This window comes from Canis aureus, chromosome 20 (genome assembly GCF_053574225.1).
Source record: "Canis aureus isolate CA01 chromosome 20, VMU_Caureus_v.1.0, whole genome shotgun sequence".
Lineage (NCBI taxonomy): Eukaryota > Metazoa > Chordata > Mammalia > Carnivora > Canidae > Canis > Canis aureus.
This window is the reverse complement of record NC_135630.1, coordinates 31,588,383-31,610,136: the sequence shown is the minus strand read 5'-3', so window position 1 is coordinate 31,610,136 and position 21,754 is coordinate 31,588,383. Positions and strand designations below refer to the sequence as shown.

At 40.2% G+C, this 21,754-nt stretch overlaps 1 long non-coding RNA gene across 1 annotated transcript in view; it reads right to left on the bottom strand.

The window, feature by feature from the left end:
• Positions 1–21,754, bottom strand: part of LOC144291940 (uncharacterized) — a 30,058-nt gene that overhangs the window by 676 nt on the left and 7,628 nt on the right. Inside the window, exon 3 of the long non-coding RNA XR_013359481.1 lies at positions 21,227–21,470. This is a non-coding gene — a long non-coding RNA (uncharacterized LOC144291940). The remainder of the gene's footprint in view (positions 1–21,226; positions 21,471–21,754) is intronic.

Here is a 21,754-nt window from a genome sequence, read left to right as displayed (position 1 = left end):
TTGGGCCCCAGATGAAGGGCACTTGCTGCCTGAAAGAAAAGATCTGCCAGTTGCTAAAGCTCCTGGGTTTCAAGTGCACCTTCATTAATGACTTTGCTTTTGGGCTGGTGAGATTGGGGACCTCAAAACGGCGACCCCAGGCCAGCAACCTCCCAATAACGCCGCCTTGCCGCCCTACCCTAACTTAGCACACAAAGACCTGTAACCCTTGCCCTAACTGGAGTGCCGCCCCGCCCCCATCTTCCCGCCAAAAGCTCTTTATAGTCCCCCTGCCGTTTGCCTGGGTGTGACTTCCCCGGCCCAAGGCTTCCTGGCTCCCTCCCCTGCGGCCGGAACCTCATCCGACAGCTCGTCCCATTAGAAGCCTGTTTGTTTCGACCAACTTCTGCCTGGCCTCTCTATTCCATTTCACTGCCGATCGGATTAAACCCGACATTTGGTGCCTAAACAATCACTCACTGGCCCCCTGAGGGTACTTTTGCAGCCCAGTTCTCACGCACCTGGACAACCTCTAGACACCAGGGCAAGTGGCCGAGGTCCCGCACCTCCGCCCTCGCCCCTCCCTCTGCTCCCAGTGCTCTATCGCTCAGATCCTTTGGGTGCGGGCGCTGCTCCCTCCCTCCCTCTCCTCCACCTATTCCCTCAGCTCCAAAAGCCCCCGAATCCTTTCCCCCTTCCCCTCTCTCGGAGTCTCCTGAGACCTTGGCCCGTCCACCTACTAAGGGGACACCAGCCCTCCCCTATCTGGAGCCCCCTGCCCCCTCTCCTCCTCCTGCCTCCCAACCGCGCACCTCTTTACCCACTTCTGACCCCCAACCTTCACCCCCTGATCTCCAGCAGGCAAGATCCCGCAAGGTCCCCTCCTCCCCTGACCTGGCTTGCCCCCTTCCAGAGGTGGCGGGAGCTGAAGGGGTTGCTCGGGGCCAGGCTCCTTTCTCTCTCCAGGACCTTTCCCAAATTAAAAAGTGGCTGGGCTCTTACTCTGCTAATGTGGGAAACTATATCAAGGCATCCCAATATTTGGCCCAGGCGTAGGACTTGACTTGGCATGATTTGCATGTTGTCCAGACCACAACCCTTACACGGGAGGAGAGAGCGTGTCAGGCTGCTGCCCGAGAACACGCCGACCAGGGCCATGAGACCGACGCTGCTGCCCTGGGCGCTCAGTCCCTGCTGTGGATCCCGGCGGGATTATCAGGCGGGCCAGGAGGGCCACCCGTGCCACCGCAGGCCCGTCGTCTCAGTGCTGGCAGGCGGGCGGCCTCGGACAAGGCTGTCAACTATGATCGACTCGGGAAGTCGTTCAGAACCCAGGTGAAAACCCTGCGGTTTTCCTTAATAGGCTCACTGAGGCTCTAACCCAGTACACTCGCCTGGACCCTGCCTCCCCGGCCAGGGCTACTGCCTTGGCGACCCCTTATATCTCTCAGTCCTCCCCCATATCCATAAAAAGTCAAAGAAGGCCGAGGAGAGTCCTCGAACTCCCGTTCCCAACCTGGTGAAAATGGCATTTAAAGTCCTTAACACCCAAGAGGAAGGGGCTGAACTTAAGAGGCAGGCTAGACTCCAGCAGAAGGTCCCACCCTAGACCCCAGCCTTGGTGGCAGCCCTGTGGCGGGAGGGCTCCGGGAGCCCACAGAAAGGGGGAACCGACAACACCCCGCCTGGGGCTTGCTTCAGACCCGGCACCGAGGGACACTGGGCCCGTCAATGTCCCAATCCCCAGGAGCCAACACGGCCATGCCCTCACTGTCAAATGAGGGGCCACTGGAAATCGCCTGCCCTGGTCTTGGAGGATCCTCAGCGCCTCCATGCAGAGGAAACCCTGAGCCGGTCAGTCCAGCCTTCCAGCTACTCGAATTGGATGATGACTGACAGGGCCCAGACTTGGACACCCCCGCACCTAGGCCGAGCCTAGGGTCCTGCTCCAGGTAGTGGGTAAGTCCATCCCTTTCCTGTTGGACATGAGGGCGACCTACTCTGTTCTGCCTTCCTACTCAGGGGCCAGTTTCCCCTCTCCAGTAGGGGTAGTGGGAATTGATGGCACTTCCTCTATTCCATGGACCACCCCACTCCTCTCCTGCAGACTGGATGGGTTTCCCTTCTCACATTCCTTCCTTATAATTCCTTCCTGACCAGCTCGTCTCCTTGGCTGGGATATCCTACACACCTCAAGGCCACCATTCATCTTTCTCCCTCACCCACTGTTTCTACTCACCTCCTCTTCATCAAAAGTCCGGACATCTATCAACTTCTCCTCGTCTACATCCTGCTACCCTTCTACCTACCCCTTCTACTAACCCAGAACCCTCCCATTCCTGCCCTCAACTCCTGGAGGAGCTGACTCCTTCCATCCAGGACTTCACATCCGATCAACCCCTCCCTAACCCTGACCAAATACTCTTTGTAGATGGTAATTCTCATTGCCCCAGAAGGCCAGAGACACGCATCATATGCTGTCATTACCCCAGATGCCACCCTAGAGGCAGTCCCCTCCGTCCCCGGGACAAGCTCTCAGAAGGCAGAACTTTTAGCTCTCACCAGGGCTCTTCACCTGTCCAAAGGGCAATGAGTTACCATATACACTGACTCCAAATATGCCTCCCTCTTCACACATACACATTCTGTCCTCTGGCAAGAGCGAGCTCGGGTTTCTTACAACCTAGGGAACCCCCATAATCAATGGGCCCCTCATTTCAAAACTACTAGAGGCCCTCAGCCTTCCCACTGAAGTAGCCATTATCCACTGTCATGGACACCAATTCTCCAAGGACCCGGTGTGCTGGGCCAATAACAAAGCCAATTCCACTGCCCTAGACACTGCCTTAGGCTCCTCACCAGCTCCCCTCCTCTTCCTCAACACACCACATTCCCCCTCTTACACAGACAGGAAACTCAGACACTAAAAAATGGGAAGAATAGCCGGGGAAAAGGCTTTTCTTCTTTCAAAAGAAACTCACTCTTCCAAACCATTTACACATTGGTCCCAAGACCTTACACCAGTTCCTAGAACCATTTTTCCACATCTCCTAACGGTTATCGGAGAGGTGCATTAGTCTTGTAAAACCTGCTCTACTGTAAATGCTCAAGGGGGAATTTGCAGGCCGGGACCCAATCACCAGCTCTGTGGCTACCAACCTGGCAAGGACTGGCAGCTTGACTTTTCCCACATGCCACGCCATAAATCCTTTTGCTACCTATTAACCTTAGTGGAGACCTTTACAGGGTGGATAGAGGCTTTCCCCACAGCTCGGGAGATGGCAGATGTAGTGGCCACCCCACCATACTCATCAAACACATCATTCCAAGATTCGGCCTCCTGTGGACCCTATAATCTGACAATGGCCTGGCTTTCATCTCCAGCATCACCCAGCAAGTCTCCGAGGGCCTAAATAGTACCTGGAAATTCCATATCCTATATCACCCCCAGTCTTCGGGTAAGGTAGAGCAGGCCAACGGCCTTCTCAAGGAACATCTCACCAAACTTACCCTTGAAACCCACCTGTCCTGGCCAACCCTCCTCCCACTGGCTTTAACAAGGCTCAGAGCTACCCCTTGAGGGTCATCAGGTCTAAGTCCCTTTGAGCTTTGAGCTTCTCTACTAGGGGCAGCCCTTGCTGCTCACTCAAAATCTTCCATCATCACCTCCTCCTCTCCTATCTTACCTACCTTATCTAACTCTTCTAAGAGCCCTCCTGTGGGCTCATGCGGATTCAGTCACCCCTACTCCAGGAGAACCCACACGAGATACTCCCCAAGCCCTGGCCCCAGGGGATAGTGTCCTGCTAAAGGAACTAGACCCAAAAACTTTACAGCCTAAGTGGACTGGTCCCTATACAGAGGTCCTTATGACCCCCATGGCCACCAAACTCACAGGACACCACCCGTGGGTACACATCTCTAAATTAAAGCAAGCCCCCTAGCAAGATGTATGGATGGCACAACCTTTAGGACCTACTCGAATACAGCTTTCGCGCCATCCTCCTCCTCCTGGTCCTACCTCCTAGTCACTCCACCACTGACCCTGGATTTAGGTAGAGGTTTTACATGACAGAAACCTGGGACCAGGGAATCTGGTCTCACCTTATTTCTACCACTGATTGTCAACCTTTAGGTTGCCAGGCTAGTGTCAATTTCACCTTTGATAGATTTTACTCCCTCCCTCCACCTAGTCCTGATCCTAGCTCTAATCCCATAATCTATTTCACCTATCATCAGACTCATCCTAACTGTCAAAATTATTGGGTCCAAACTAATGGAGGCTGTCCTTATTCTTACTGTAATATTCATCATCTTTGTCAGGGCCCTTTCACCAGTCCTTCTATGGCCCTTCGTCAACCTTGTCATTTCTACCAACAGTCCAGCAAATATGGCCTAACTGTTCAGGACCCTTGGGACCCCCGCTGGGCAACAGGGGTAATGGCAAAACTTTACTGCTGGGGTTACTACTCCTACCCTACCGCCTCCCTCCAAATCTATAGATCATTCATAAAGATCTTACAAAACCAACCCACCCTAAAAGATCAAGCTGACACCATATGCACACAGGAACAACTTCTCCAAACCCACCTACAGACTAACCCACCAGGGTTCCTGCCTGAGGCTTCTCCTGGGTAAAACTTTTGCAACAAGGCACTTCCTTTGCCAACCTTTCTGGCATGGGCAATCTGTCCCATTGTTTTATCTGTGCCGCTTTAGGCAAAACTCCCCTTGTGGCTGTTCCCCTCCCCAATGCATTCAGCAACACCAGCCCCACACCCACACCTCTGGTGCCACATCCCTCTCTCACTAATGTTCCCCTATTTACTGACCCTCTCATCCATCAATTCCCCTTCTGTTATTCCACCCCTAACTCATCCCTTTGCAACGTCACCTGGTCAAACGTCACCTCTCATCACGCTCCTATTGGCGGTTTCTTTTGGTGCAATGGCACCCTATCTAAATCTCTCAATACCTCTGCCTCCCTCTTCTGTCTGCCTATCTACCTAGTTCCACAATTAACTATCTATAGTCAGGCAGAAATAGCCCTCCTTACCGGCCTTCCCCCAGAAAAACAAAAAAGGGCAATCTTTCCCCCACTGGTTATCAGGATCTCCCTGGGCTTAACCCTGGTGGCCATAGGATTGGGTCCGGGGGCCTTAATCCACTCTGTAGATTCTTCCAGGGACCTATCTGAAAGACTTCAGATGGCCATTGAGGCCTTGGCAGAATCTCTGGCCTCCCTCCAATGCCAGATAACCTCAGTGGCCCGGGTGGCCCTCCAGAACTGAGGTGCCTTGAACCTCCTCACTGCAGACAAGGGTGGAGCCTGCATGTTTCTCAGTGAAGGATGCTGTTACTACATCAGTGAAACAGGTGTAGTCGAGACCAGTCTCCACACCCTCACCAAAATTAAAATGAATTCGTGAAATGTCTCGGGTGTCAGTCAACCAACTCCTTTTACACCCCTACGTTTGCCTGCCCACCTCCGACATGCCCAACGACGCCCCTATATCAGCAGGAAGCAGTCAGATCTGAATCACTGCACCATTATAACAAAACAAAAAGATCGGAATGTTAGGCTGGCATGACTGGGGACCTCAAAACGGCCGACCCCAGGCCAGTAACCTCCCAATAACTTCGCCTTGCCGCCCTACCCTAACTTAGCTTACAAACCTGTAACCCTTTGCCCTAACTGGAATGCCGCCCTGCCCCCATCTTCCCGCCAAAAACTCTTTATAGACCCCCCTGCTTTTTGCCTGGGTGTGACTTCCCTGCTCTTTTCCTCCCCTGCAGGCCACTGGGAACCTCACCCGAGAGCGCATCCCATTAAAAGCCTGTTTCGACCAACTCTTGCCTGGCCTCTCTATTCCATTTCACTACCAATTGGATTAAACCTGACATTTGCTACTTGACTGAAATTGGTGACTTCTGTGCTTTTGCCAGTCAATGTCTGCCAGGTACCCTTTGCCTTCAAATGGTGGAGGATGGTGCCTAAGCCCTGGGTCTAACACTGCCAGGCCTGCCCCAGTGTTAATGGCCCATTAATCACCATTCAACAGCGTTCTGAGTCATTGCCTCTTTGGAAAGCACAACGCTGCTTCCTTACCTCATCCACCCTTGTCCCTCAGGATCTGGAAGGGTGGTAATTGTCTCCAGCTTGAAGCCCTTAGAGAACTATCTTCCAGTGGGAAGTGGCTACTAATTATCTATTAAAGTTGTAGTTGTTCTGAATGCACAAATAAGTAAATAAATTTTTAAAAAACGTCTTCTCAAGGCTCTTTAAAATGACAACTTATGAAATGAGCTAATTTCTTGATATATACAAACTACCAAAAATCACTAAAGGAGAAATGGATAAACTGAACAGTCCTGCACTATTAAAGGCATTAAATTTGTACTTAAATCTTTCCCCAAAGAAAACTCAAGGACCAAATAGAATCACTGGAGAACTCTGCCAAACATTTAAGAAAGAAATAACATTCACCCTACATAAATTCTTTCAGAAAATACAGAAAAAGATAACATTTTCCAACATTTTATGAGGCCAGCATAAACCTAACACTAAAATCAGAAGATGTTATTATAAGAGAACTCCAAGCCAATATTCTTCATCAAAATGGATGCAAAAATAACCTTAACACAATATTGAAAACAAAATGTAGACATTTGCAAAAGTGATAATACACAAAAACCATGCAGAATTTACCCCGAGAATTCAAGAGTTCAAATTTCAAAAATTAGACAATTTAATATAAGCAAACTAAAAAAAAAATGAGTATCTCAATAAGTACAAAAGAAGACATTGATGAAAGCCAAAACCACATCAAAAATCTTCAACAAATTAGGAATAGTAAACATTTTCCTTGATATAATAAAAGGCTTGGATGGACACTTCCATCTGACATCATACGTTATAGTGAAACATTAAATATTTTGTCTTAAAGATCAGAATAAGAGCAACGATATCTCACTTGTACTTCACATTTTTACGAGGGTTCTACTGTAAACAGGTACAACTAGAAATAAAAGATATAAAGATCGAAGAAGAAAACCTATATTTTCAGATGACTTGATTATTCTCATAAAAATCCAAAAGAATCGACAACCAATAGAACTAAGTTAATTTAGCAAGATCGTAGGATAGAGGGACAATAAAAAACATCAACTGCAAAAAAACAAACAAACAAAAAAAAATCAACTGCATTTCTAAATATTAACATTTTAGAAAACAAAATTACATTTATATTTAAAAAGCATAAGAAACATTAAATATTGAGGAATAATTCTAATAAGAACTCTACTAGGCCTCTGCATTGCTGAACCATTATTGAGAGAAATTTTAAAATCTTACATTTCTCTTACATTTACATTGCCATGTTTACAGAATGGAAACTCAATATAGTTAAAATGCCTATTATTTCTAGAAAATATGGTTCAGTTCTAAAGTTTATGTGGAGCTACAAAGAATCTAAAATAGCTAAAATATACTTGAAAGAGAACAAAATTATAGGACTAGATTCCCTGAATTCAAAATTGACCTTAAAGTCACAACAATCTAGACAGAAAAGTACTTAGAGAACAAGCAGATTAACAGAATAGGTCCACACAAGATTAATCGTCAAAACTCACAAAACTGAACACCGAGGGTGTGTACTTTTTATCATATATAATTGATATCTCAGTACAACAAAAGGAAAAAATCAAAGTGAGAAATAATGAGTTCCTGAAATAAGTTAGTTACTACTCTGTTTGGTTCTTTGGTTCTAGTGACCGTTCTGTAATTTTATTTCTATTACTTCCACAACTGGTAACCCTACTTGAAGGCAGTTCCAACTTAACCTCTGTAATCATTTTCTGAAAAACATTTCCATGTTTCCTCCTAGTCTTCAGAATGAATCACAAATCAGTGAAAAACAGGATTTCCTGATCTGGGTTCTTCCTCTCTTTCCACACACCCACTTCCATACGTTCCTTTTATTGTACCTGGACTCAGTTCCTTGATTGTCTTGCTATATTACATGCTGCCCCACTTTCTCACTCCTCCCAATCTGTGTTAATCAGTGCTAATTTCATTGTTTCCTTGGCACAGTGCCCAGTACCTAATAAATGGGTCCTCAATGTAAAACTCTGCCAGACAAAGCACCTGGAATATACATGAATTTTATATTGAATCTTCTGATCCCTCCTATCATGTTCTACATTAGTGTTACACATACAGGCAGCTAAACTGACCAAATCCAAGTTTGCACCTGCCTTGCTTTTTCTTTTCTTTTCTTTCTTTTCTTTCCTTTTCTTTTCTTTTCTTTTTTTCTTTTCTTTTCTTTTCTTTTTTCTTTTCTTTTTTCTATTTTATTTCATTTTTTTGTGCTAAGCTTTTCAGGTTTCCACTAATAAACAAATATTCCACCATTACTAGTAAAATTAATCACTTAATACTAGTAAAAATACTAGTATTTCTAGATTTCCCTCTAAATATCTGGAAATTGGCTCCCAGGATAAAAATATAGAACACACAGTTAGGGGGAAAACAGTAAAATAGGGCTTTTATGCAATTTAAAATTATAGAAAAGTACTAAGACATGGGATAAATTTCAACTGCACAAAAATCTTTTTCCTGTCATAAATCCCCACACTCAAATTTTACCCTTTGCTACCTATGTCAAACTGACTTTACTATCCCAGCTAAGATACCTCCTCTTCCATGAAGGCTTTATTTTTATCATTATGCTTTTTTAATTTCTTTAGACTAGGTTGGATGCCCCTTTACATCACAAAGCTGTGCCTTATGATGAGAATCTCATCTCGTTCCATTGTAATTGCTTCCTTATATGCCTTCCTCACTGGACTATGAAGTTTTCCAGGGTAGGATACTACCTTATTTATATCTGTATTCCCCTGCACAGCATAGAGGGACTCCACAGAGCTGTGTGCTAAGTTAATGTTTGAAGTAGTAATGATTACAGACTGTCTGATTGCTTGAACAGAGTTTTTACACACCTCCTGGGACTTATAATATTAATCAGACTTGGATCATCATTGCCATACCTAACACTCAGAGAAAAAATGTACAAAACAGCCATGATGCACATATCCAAAAAAGGAGCTGTCTAGGAAAAGCATTTTCTCACTTGTAAGATGTTCAGGGTCATCCAATAAGTCAATTTATATGCATTTCTAATTAGATTTTCTAACAAAAAGTAGGTGATTTTTGAGCTTCTGCTCTTATTTTTAAATGCATTGATTGGCTTAATATCTTGAGATGGCCCTCCTATGTAATCCCAGGTAATGCAATGATCTATTGCTTCCAGTTATGATGTTCAAATACGTAATTGCAAATATTGAAAAAGAAATAAAACTCTGAATACCACACTATATTTATTTCAAATTCCCCTGTTTGTCTCATTCCAAGGATTATACTGCTTTAAAGGCTCATAAGTAGTGTTTCTTCATTTCCTCTGTTGAGGTCTGGAAGGTAGGGTTTGATTTGTATTTGTCAACGTCTTAATTTCTTCCAATACTATTTCAAAAAAATAAGTTTTTCTTAATTCATTCTTCTTTGTATATTTAAGCTCTCTGACCTGGTGTGAATTTACCATCCCTATATTCAGCCACTTTGCTATGTCAGAAACAAATCCAGTAACAGCGAATATGCTTCACAGGATAAACATTTAGGAAAATATTGTTTTTGCATAATAGTTTATTTTATGATAGGAATGCCCAGATTTTATTTTCTTCTTTCTGTGGTTCCCGCCCCCCCACCCCAGATTCATCTGCAGAACTTCCTACTGAAAATCTAATGAAAGGGAAACAGAAATGAATGCCAAAAAACACAGGGGCTACTATAGCACAATATCATAGATGTAAAAACCATGGAAATTTATTTCTCACAGCTTTTTAAAAGATTTTTATCTTATTTGAGAGAGACAGAGAGCATGAGCAGGGGGAGGAGCAAAGGGAGGAAATCTCAAGCAGGCTCCATGCCCAGCGTGGAACCCAGCAAAGGGCTCAGTCTCAGGACCTAAGCCAAAATCAAAAGTTGGATGCTTACCTGACTGAGCCACTCTCACAGTTCTGGAGGCTGGACATCCAAGATCGAGGTCTGGGTAGATTCAGTGTCTAGTGCAGACCTGCCTCCTAATTGGTGGATAGAAGCTTTTTTCACATAACCTCACATGGCCTGAGGAACAAAAGAGCTCTCTGAGGCCTGGCTCTAATCTCCTGATGAGGGCACCACTCTCCTGAATCAATTGCCTTCCAAAGTGTTCAACTTCAAATACTATCACTTTGGGGGTTCGGGTTCAACATAGGAATTCGGAAGGGATGAAAATATTTAGTCTATTGCAACTAGTAACTGTGACTGTATGTCGATCCACAACCAAACTTGCTAATTCTTCAAGGTGATTCACATTTGGTTGTCATCATCCAATCAGCAAATTATATACTGAAAATAACCAATAGTTGACTAGAGATAAGGCAATTTTTGTTAATTTCCTTTATTTCACTTTTGACTCACTCTGTTATATTTGAAAATTTTATATAAAACAATATACTGGGCAGCCCGGGTGGCTCAGCGGTTTGGTGCCACCTTCAGCCCAGGGCATGATCCTGGAGACCTGGGATGGAGTCCCACATCGGGCTCCCTTCATGGAGCCTGCTTCTCCCTCTCTCTGCCTGTGTCTCTACCTCTCTCTCTCTCATGAATAAACAAAAACCTAAAATTTGAAAATTGGCAGAAAAGTGTCTTTTTCTGTAAAATATAAGTCTGCTGCATATAATTACTATTAATGCTACACTGTAGAATATTTCATATGTGTATATATATAGTATTATAAAGACAAACTACTTTTTATCAATTAACCTGAGGAATTTTCATGTGTCATTAAAATATTCCACTAAAGTATCATTATTTGGCATTTAGAGTCTTTGTAAAAAGATTGTGGTTATAAATATAAACTCACACCTATCTTGGTTTGTAGTAATGCTTTAGGATATATTCCTAGATATGAAATTAGCACATCCCAGATTATGAACACATTAAAGATTTTTGATACATACTGGTAAATGGATTTCAAGAACTAATATGATTGTCTCTGGTCTGACCATTTTTATTTAAGTTATGAGTCAATTCTTGCATGTCCTGGTCATAGCTTCCAAGGAGAATGATAATTTCAGTAAGGAAGCATCATCATCCACTTTTTCCCCTTATTCATTTGAATTATATTGTAGGATATCAGAAAGCTATCAACAATAGCCTTGGCTGGACAGAGTTTTGCAAAGACCACACCATTCTTGAGGGGGCAGCATTGGTACTGGATGTACTAAACAGAGCAGTGGTAAGGATGAAAAAAACTCTGAGATCTCATAAATGTAATATTTACTAATGTTGTAACTTGTGCAAATTACTTAACTTCTGGGTTTTGGAGTCCCCATTCATGAAATGGAAATTCATCCTTCACTCGTTGATTCACTCAATCATTTGTTTAAAAATATATGTTAAGTTGCTTCTATGTTCCAGGCACTACTGTAGGTGCTAGGAATGAAGTAATGAACAAAACACTCAAATACCTTGTGCTTATGGAGGTTATACTTCACTGGGAGAGATAAAGAAAGAAACAAATAGAAAACAGTATGCCATGAAGAAAAATTTAAATGTGAAGAGATAACAAGGCCCAGGGTACTTTTATCCACAGAGTTGAGAGAAGGTAGTGCCGAAGGGTAGCAGCTACACAAATGAGGTAAGGAAATGAGACTATAAGCGTATCTGGGCTATCTGAAGTGCCCACCTCTGGAATTTCAGTTTTGCTTTGGTTTGAGCTGTCAATAGAGAAAGCTCTTGGAGAAAAATAATATTCACTCCTATCACAGGCTTTATGAGAGGCTCAACTTAACCTGGTTGAATTTTCTCTTGACATATTTATTTCCTTTCTCAGCTAGTGCCCCCAGTTTCTGGAAAAGAAACTCAATAAGTTAAATGGAGAAAATCAATAAGAATCCAGCTTATTCTCCCTTAAAATATATTAGAAAGTAAGATATCAGCATTCAACACAGATTGACATACTTCAGACACAGAAGACAGGATTGAAGGTGGATTTGAGATCTAAAGTTTGTTCATCTGGACTGGGTTTGTTCACTGATGAGGATAGGGGCTAGACTAAGTGATCTTTCCTTTTGTAACTTTATTTCTGTTGTCTACAGAACGATGAAATAACCATCACTTTTCATGGTTGCCGTGGAGATTAAATAAAATACTGAGTGCTGACACATGGCAAATGATAAAAGATTGTTAGCTACTGTTATTGTTGCTATGAATAAATTGGCCAAGACCATATTTCTCATTGTGATGCCTCCCAAGTTCCTTTTTAGTCATGTGGAGAACAGGCTTTGAGTCCTTAGATATCATGCCGTGCAATCACCTTATTTTATCTTGAGAACATTGATTCACAGGGGATGGCCATGGCCAGTTGGAGTCCTGAAGGTCTTCTTGCCACAGCCACCAGAGACTATCACATTACTGGGTGTACCTTATCTCTTATAATTATACCTTCACTTGGCATTCCTACCGAACAACTCCCACAATGTTTAATTTCTAGTTAAAACACTGCAGTTTGCTCAAGCTGACAGCTTCACCTCTGCATATGGTTTCTGTCAAGATACTTAAGAATTTCTTTCCTGCTGCCTTTTGATCCTAATTATGGCCAGCTGTAAACTAATTAACCTCTCTAGGTGTCTCCCAGGAGGTTAGAGTGCCCGGTAGCCAGGGCAACAGCGGCATTGCAGCTGGAAATAAATGATAACATAGCATATTGATTCGCCAGGCCTGCTAACCACATGGTAATTTCCTCACAGTCTTCTTGCTGGCAGAGATAACAAAAGCAATCAAGAGAGAGGCTTTTGTGATGGGTAAGGACTTAAATGTTCCTATTGTTTTAACTTTTTTCCACAGGCTAGTATCTAACTGGAGTAAACTGCAAATGAACGAATTAATTGATGAATGAGTGAATGAATGAATATATGTGAGTGAATAAAACAATGCACAGCTATGGCATAAAATGAACTAATCAACTCAAAGGTATTGGTTTTGTGTTGTCCACTATGTTATAAGGGTTTTGCTTCATCCACGGTGCTGGTGCTGGGAGGAGAGATATAAGGAGGTCAAGGATGAGCTGCAGCCCTCAAGGAATGTGATATCTAATCAAGGGATAAGGGAATCATTCCACCTAAAACTTCCAAATTTATGTTTCAAGACTTCTGTTGTGTTTTGTTTTTGTTTTTGTTTTTTTTGTTTTTTTTTTTTATATTTTTTATTTATTTATGATAGTCATACAGAGAGAGAGAGAGAGAGAGGCAGAGACACAGGCAGAGGGAGAAGCAGGCTCCATGCACCGGGAGCCCGATGTGGGATTCGATCCCGGGTCTCCAGGATCGCGCCCTGGGCCAAGGGCAGGCGCCAAACCGCTGAGCCACCCAGGGATCCCTTGTTTTTGTTTTTAATTGCTCTCTCTTTCTCTCAATCTTTGTGTATCTCTCTCTCCCTCTCTACTTATGTATACTATAATATACTAAAATATATTTTCACATAGATATATAAATATATTCATTTTCTTTTTCTATTTTAATTTGTATTCTCCACTAACCATTTCTGGGAAAAGCCATGTCTTTTGCAACATTGCATCTCCAATGATTTTACTGGGATATGTTCCATAAAAATTACTTGATTTGTATCACTGATTAAAGAACAACAACAAAAAATTCCTCTCTGCTGAATACAAGATATGAACTGAAATTTCAAGGTTATTAGAATGAGAAGCATCTTGGGACAAACTCCCAAAGAATTAGAGTCTATCAACACTTCTGTCTTTGAGGAAATATATCATTTTTTTCCCTCATGGTATTTAAATCAAGGGCATGTCTGTCTTGTCCCTCTCCTATCTTGGAAGAATAAGGAAATTGAAGGGATGATTTAGAAAGTTTTTTCCTCAGTATGTCCCAAATTCCCTCAAATATCACTTAATTTTCCTGTCTGCAACATGAGACAAATGTAAGCCCAGATGAGTGACATGAGTCCTATAAGATCACTAGACTACCTGGCAAATAAACTTCTCAAATCTAATCTTCTTGTGGTATTCAGAAACTAGAACCTAATAATAGTGTATAACTATTAGTTAAATTTTAACAAATAATGAGATTTTTTTTTTTTTGCTTTGGCTGTGCATATTATTTCAAAATAACTTCTCATATGAAAAGGTAATTAAGATTTTATTCTTGTGTTTCATTTTTATAAGGCTAGCTAGCATTCCAGACTTATTCTCTTAGATATGTTCTTCTACAAAAGTGATGACACCAAATGCCTTAACTGTAGACAGTCCATGACTAATTGTCTTAAATATCTGCTAAAATATAAAAATTTGACTTTTTATACATATATACATATATATCAAAATGCTTAGTAAAGTATAAAATTATTTACCATATGTATTTTAAAGGAATGCAAACTATTTAGCGGAGTTAACAATTCCTCATTACTCCTCAATGTTTATCCATCGCTATTTAATAATCCTGGATTAGAATTCCTTTCCAAGCCAATTCTAACATGTATTTTCACACTCAGCAGTTCCCAAGAAAATTAGGGTTCCCAAGAACACAGGTCTTCAGGATGTTATTAAATATATTACAAAGTCAAAAATGTCAAATCAGTTTAAGACATGCTAGATTAGAGAAATTTTAACTTATCTGTTTTCTGCCATACTATTGGATCTTTAATACAATTATTGGTATTGTGCAACCTCATAAAGAGCATGATTTCCAAATTTATTGACCAGTATTCTATCTTCCCTTGTCATTTTCTGAAAAATGCTCTCAACAGGGAAAGGTGTCCCAAATGCCCTGATAGTGTTCAGGTTATCTGAAGGTCTAATATTCTAATTCAAGTTTGCAAAATTTATTTTGTGCAACTTCCATTTGCTCTGCTTAGTTAAGAAGATGACAAACACTCCTATTCATTGCCCTCCTTATCATGAGCATGGTGAATTCTAATGTACCTCCCTGTACGAAGAACTACATCTTCTTTAAATCTTGCAATTCTTAGGAGAAACCTTATGACCCATTCCTTCCCTGTAACTTCACTAAACTATGTAATGTCCCAGAATTCCTTAGTTATCTTCTCCTTCACCTTCATCTTTTACTTCCTATTCCTCTCCTACCCCTCTTCCACTTCCTCCTCTTCTCCTCCTTCTTCTGCTCCTCCCCCCTTCCTCTTCTTCTTCCTTCTCCTTCTTCCTCTTCTCTTTCATGGGAAGAAGAGCAAAGAAGACAGAAGGATGAGATCCCCAGTGGCAGCATCACATCCCTGTGACTTTTAACCAATTACTTTACTACACTGTTCTTACACTTAGCCCCTGGCAGTTTGCTAAAGCTCTCCCAGCCTGATTTGCTTATATTGCTTCTGTTGACTCACTGACGACTACATTGAGGATTTTGATATTTGATAAATCTTGCTTCCTGGTAGAAGCTACTTTTCACCTAGGGAGGCAGGGAATTAGCAAAATTCCAGGCTATACTGGACTTTTCCATGTTATAAATACAAAAACAAGAGCCAATGACTTAACTAAATAATTTTTTCTTTATGAAAAATTATTTTCAAGCATTCTCCTCTCATATTTTGCAATCATGTGAGGTGCTTTATTTTTTTAATCTTATGTCTTATGGTACTAGAAGGAAAATGTACTTCTGCCTGTATTAATATAAACAAATGTTTAATTATTTAAGGGGAAGTATGGAAAGAAATCTTGGTTTTAATCATTAAATGTTGTTAATTAAATGTAACTTTATTATTTCTAGGCATATTACTAATGTCAAGTGTTACAAAAAGATTCAGTGAGCAAACCCTTACAAATGTTTTAATATGTACATCTATTTTCTTTAATTAGCATGAATTCACATGCAACTTGTTTTCCAAGTTTTGTTGTTTTACTTCGCTTCCTAGGTTGAGTAAATATCCCCTTTGCTGTCTTTTTTTATCTTATTAATTTGCTTAGTAAGCCTTTATATATATAAAATACTAAAATAAAGATCAGACTATCCTCAAATGTTTTTTATTCTGATGCTCAGAGTACAATGTTTGTGTTGTTTAGCCAAAAAGGATAATTAAGTTTCTGACAAAATGGTGTCTGTAGATATTCCTCAAATTGAATTCAGGGACAACTTGGATATAGGGACAAGAAACAAAAAAATTCAAGGACAGATTAAAATCTTACTGAATTTATATCAAATTTTACTGAACTTAGACTGAGCATGTGTTGTACAAGCAAAGGTCTTAGAAACTGGTTTTTCAAAGACAGTCCTCTATTTATACATATTATCAAGTTGTGCTATAATTCTTTGGTTTGTACATCTCTCTGATTCCAGTAGGTTGGGCTGCTGGCAGACAGAGTCGGACCCAAGGATATTCTTAGGGAATTAGTGGAATAAATATTTAAATAAATAAGGACTTTATTTATTTATTTATTCATGAGTGACATAGAGAGAGAGGCAGAGACATGCAGAGGGAGAAGCAGGCTCCATGCAGGGAGCCCTATGTGAGACTCCATCCCGTGACCCCAGGATCACACCCTGGGCGGAAGGGAGGAGCTAAACTGCTGAGCCACCCAGGCGTCCCAGTGAGGAATACTTTTAATTGGAACTTCCAACCAAACATGTCCCTATGAGTCCTCCAAATTATTATTACCTAAATAACTATATATGTATATAGCCAGAATCATCCTGTGATTGAGTTTTGTATATTTCATGCTATCAATGACTTACTCATGAAGTATCATAGAAATAAGTTGTTGCTTTTCCAAAAACATGGAATTTGTATCTGTAGGCAATATGTATGCTACGTATGTGTAGATAGATACATACATAAATGTATTCTGTATATATATGGTATTTATATATAATTATGTATATGTACATATTCAATGTATTATGTATCTATTTATATCTATTTGTCCATTACAGAACTATTTTCAATTGAAGTAAGGCATAAGGGATAAAAGGAAATTAGCAGAGAATAAGAGAAATTCTAAAAAACCAAAAACTTAAGAATTGTGCAAAATTACTGAATTTCCAGTCTCAAAAAGACTTACTGAAAGACAATTTTCCTACATTAAATTTCTAGGAATGCTTAATATTTCAAAAATAAAAGACTCACTTGAGCCTCAATATGAACCTGAAATCAGACTTCAATTTATTACTGCCAATTAAATTGAAAGAATCAAAATGTAAATGAGTAACATTTTTCAGTGACCCATATATCAAAGCCAAAGCCAAAGACATATCTTCTTAGAAAAAGACATTCTAGCCGATTATCTCATTTTATTCTTCTTCACATTGGTAGGGAAGAATCTGGAAGCCATAGGACCTTGATCAGTTAATATGACTCTATAGTACTAGGCCACCAGTCCATGTCCAGACTAGTTTATTTATACACTTACTGTGTGCTGGATAGTATTCTACAAGGCTTGGTAGAACATACAAAGAGGATAAAGCTTAGTCCTTGAAATACTTGAAACTGCAGAGACAATATAGCATGATGCAAATATTTTAGAGAATATATTTGCAAACTATATATTTTATAAGAGATTAATATCCATAAAAACAAATAACTCTTAAAACTCAACAACAAAAAACACAAACCACCAAATTCAAAAAACAGGCAAAGGACTTGAATAGACATTTCTCTAAGAAAGACATATACAAACAGCCAATAAGCACAGGAAAAGATGCTCAACATCACTAATTATTAGGGAAATGTAAATCAAACTACAATAAGCAAGGACCCCTGGGTGGCTCAGTGGTTAAGCATCTGCCTTCAGCTCAAGACATGATCTGGGAGTTCCAGAATTGAGTCTCACATTGGGTTCCCCACAGGGAGCCTGCTTCTCCCTCTGCCTATGTCTCTGCCTCTCTCTGTGTCTCTCATGAATAAATTTAAAAAGTCTTAAAAAAAAAAAAAACTACAATGAGCTACCGCGCACACTGATAGGATTGTAAGGATGTAGAGAAATTGGAATCCTTGTGTACTGTTGGGAATTTAAATTGGTACAGACTCTCTGGAACACAGTAAGTCATCTCCTCAAAAAATTAAAAATAGGGGTGCCTAGGTGGCTCAGTCAGTCAAACCTCTGGTTCTTGGTTTTGGCTTAGGTCAAGATCTCAGGGTCATAGGATTGAGCCCTGAGTTGGGCTCTGCACTTAGTGCAGGGTCTGCTTGAGATTCTGTCTTTCCTTCTCCATTTCTCCCTCCTCCCCATCTCATACTCTCTCTCTCTCTCATAAATAAATAAATTAATTAATTAATTAATTAATAAATCTTTAAAAAAATTAAAAATGGAATTGCCATATGATGCAGCAATCCCACTTCTGGGCTTTATGTAAAGACCTAAAAGTGGGGTCTCAAAGAGATATTTGCATATCCCTGTGCATAGCAGCATTATTCACAATAACTAAAACATGGAAGCAATCCAATGTCAACCAAAGGATGAATGGAAAAGCAAAATGTGGTAAATAATACATTGGGTTATTATTCAGCCTTTTTTTTTTAAAAAAAAAAAAAAGGAAAGAAATTCTGACATATGCTACAACATGGATGGAACTTGAGAATATTAGGCGGAGTGAAACAAGCTAGTCCAAAAAAGTCAAATAATACATGATTCCATATGTCCCAGGTTCTTACAATAGTCAAGATTATAGAGAAAGAAAGTATAAGTGTAGTTGTCAGGGCCTAGGGAAAAGAGAATGGGAAGTTATTTTTTCATGGTTATAGAGTTTTAGTTTTACAAGATGAAAAGAGTTCTTTCTGTATATGGAGGCTACTGATGGTTGCATAAAATTATAAATGCATTTAATATCACTAAACTATACAGTGTAAAATGATTAAGATGGTCTGTTATGTGTATTTTACTGCAATAAAAATAGCTGTTCCATTTAGTTCAACCCAATAGTTAGTGTTCAATAAATTTTAGCAATCATTATTAACACAATATCTAGAGACTGGTTTTGTTCAACAAATACTTAGAATACAAACCAATATTTTCACATAAGCTAAGAGGCAAAGATATTAAATATTCTAACATGAGATGCATATTAGCTATATCAGATAGTAGGAACACAGTCAGCAAGAGCAGCACTTCTGTGCACCTGGATCACCTAGGGTATTTCTAGAATGTATATTCTTACCTTGTAAGGGTAGGTAGGGTTTGAGATTCTGCATTTCAAACCAGTTCCTAGGGAACACCCATTCTGCCTTCGCAGGCCCACACTGATCATTAGGAACCAGAAGGACAAAGAGGAAAGAAGAAAGTGACTGAAAGATGAGAAAGATGAGTGCCACCTGAAGGCAGCCCGATACCTTTTCTTAGCCAAAATGGAGGATTAGAAAGGAAATGGAGAAAGAAGATAGGCAAGAGAAATCCAGTGCACCCAGGAGAAATGTCATTGTTATGGCCATGGGCAGACAGAAAAAGCTTCCTGTAGGCCAAGTGTGTTTGAGTCACTGTTGGGCTTAAGTAAACTTTGCAATCAGAGGTAAACCTGGGTTTTACGGAGTCTGAGATTTATTTTTCTAAGGACGGTGGCTCTTTCAAAGAAAAACTGTATGTATATACACACACACATACATACATATATATATATATACACACAGTTACATACACTGTATAAATATATACAAATATATATGTATAAATATAAATACATATACTATATTTTATATTATAACATATGAAATTAGAATGAGAAAAAAGCAAATTTACAAACTTTAAAAGCTGTGTATCACGAATATCACATTATCAAAAAATTTAACATAATTTGAGGGGATTAAACCACATAAATCCTCAACTTAATTTTTAACCCACAGCCATTCCAGCAGCATGGGGAACATGGAGAGTATAATGGGAGAGAGTTGAAGTAGACAAATAGTAGCTATTTTAATCTTCTGTGGGCAATATATATTACTTTTGCAAATTTTATTGGATATATGGCCGTGTTAACACAGAGATAAGTAAAGAGTTTATGCAGATTAAGGTTTGGAAGTTTAAGCTTTGTGGCTTAAAGAGATATATACTTCAGCTTGGGCTTCTGTATTTTGCTGTCCCTGCACGTCCCCCAGTCCAGGGTGAAGATGTGGGCTGGGAGAAAACTGTAAAAAGCATTTTCTCTGATGTTTGTGGCAATCATGTAAATGACCAGAAGATATCTCTATAAAATGTGCATGGGCATAATTGTAGCATAATTCTGTTGTGGATTAACTATTTAAAAGAGGACAGAGAAAGAGCACATGGCCTAAATGCAAGAGAAAATGAGTTGGAGAAACCAGGAGAAGAGATGGTAATTCCCAGCATGGAGTTAAATTATCTTGCTTTTTTTTCTTTTTCAAAATATGATTTTTTATACTTATTTTTTTAAGATTTAATTTTTAAGTAATCTCTACACCCACTGTGGGACTTAAACTCACAATTCCACGATCAGAAGTAAGGTCCTCTAAGACTAAGCCAGCAAAGTGCTCTTCTATTGACATTATTTAATGACTGAATGGAATAATGGGGTTGCCCATATGAGGCAAATTATTGGCAAAAGCTGCTTCTCCAATTATCATGAAAGGTATGTACCTACATATATTTCAGTACTTTTGTTTATTCTGTACTTTTTTTTCACCCCCTATAAAACAGACTATCATCTTGAATATGGCTTAACGTGATGTCCTTACACAAGAGTTGTCAACTGTGTCTGTGTGTGTCCCTGTGTGTAAAAAAAGAACAAAGCAAAGGATGAGTAGCTCTCTGTGGTTTAGCTCAGTTTCTTAACTACAGTGACTAGACACACTGGTTTGTGGTAATTCATCCTGGATTGTGTCATAAATAATTTTCTACCAATAACTGTTTAAGTACCAAAGGTTGGAAACAATTTTTTTTGAGTGTGAGAGGTTATCCCAATTCCAATATTATTATTTAATTTCATTTAAATATGGCACCTTTAATAAAGAAGAAAGAGTTGAATTTATAAATATTGTGCCTAACTCTTTGAACATAACTCTGGGTAGATCACATGAGCTAATTGAACACATGAACCTAATTCTTCACCATGAGCTATCACACAGAAGCAGAATGTCCCTGACCATTTTCCAAAAACTTAGTGGATTTAGAAATTGAGTTTGGAAAATCAACCCAAAGAATTATAAAGAGATATTTTTAAAATGGGAACTTACCATACAAAGGTTATCAATTTTTAAAAAGCTATCATATTTCAGTCCTTTACATCTCCAACTTTCTCAGGTTTTCAAAGGCAATCATCTCAAGTATCACTCCAGTCAAACCTGAGGTTGCTAGACGATGTCTCCAAGAGTTAGCAGAGTCTGAATGACTTTTTTTAGTCCCACCTCACTTCTGTTAGCATTTCCTCAGGGAGTCGATGTTGATATTGTCAGAGGTTTTGGCATGCCTGTCTTGCTACTAATGGATAGGACAGAGATTACACAGTCTACTTAACAACCAACAAGCAAGAAGAGTGTTTGGGTGTGAATATCGTGTTAGGTCTTGCTTTATTCTCAGTTCTCCTTATAGTTCCTTCCCCCTCATAAGGAGGAAAGCACTGGTTATCTAATCCACTTCTGAAATGTCTATTCTCTGTATGCAGTGTTTTGGAAGAATCTCTCCATAGATATTTCATGAAAGTTTATTGTAGGCTGTAAGCTAGCTGTGCAATATTCACAAAGGATAGTTAGCATGTTGACCAC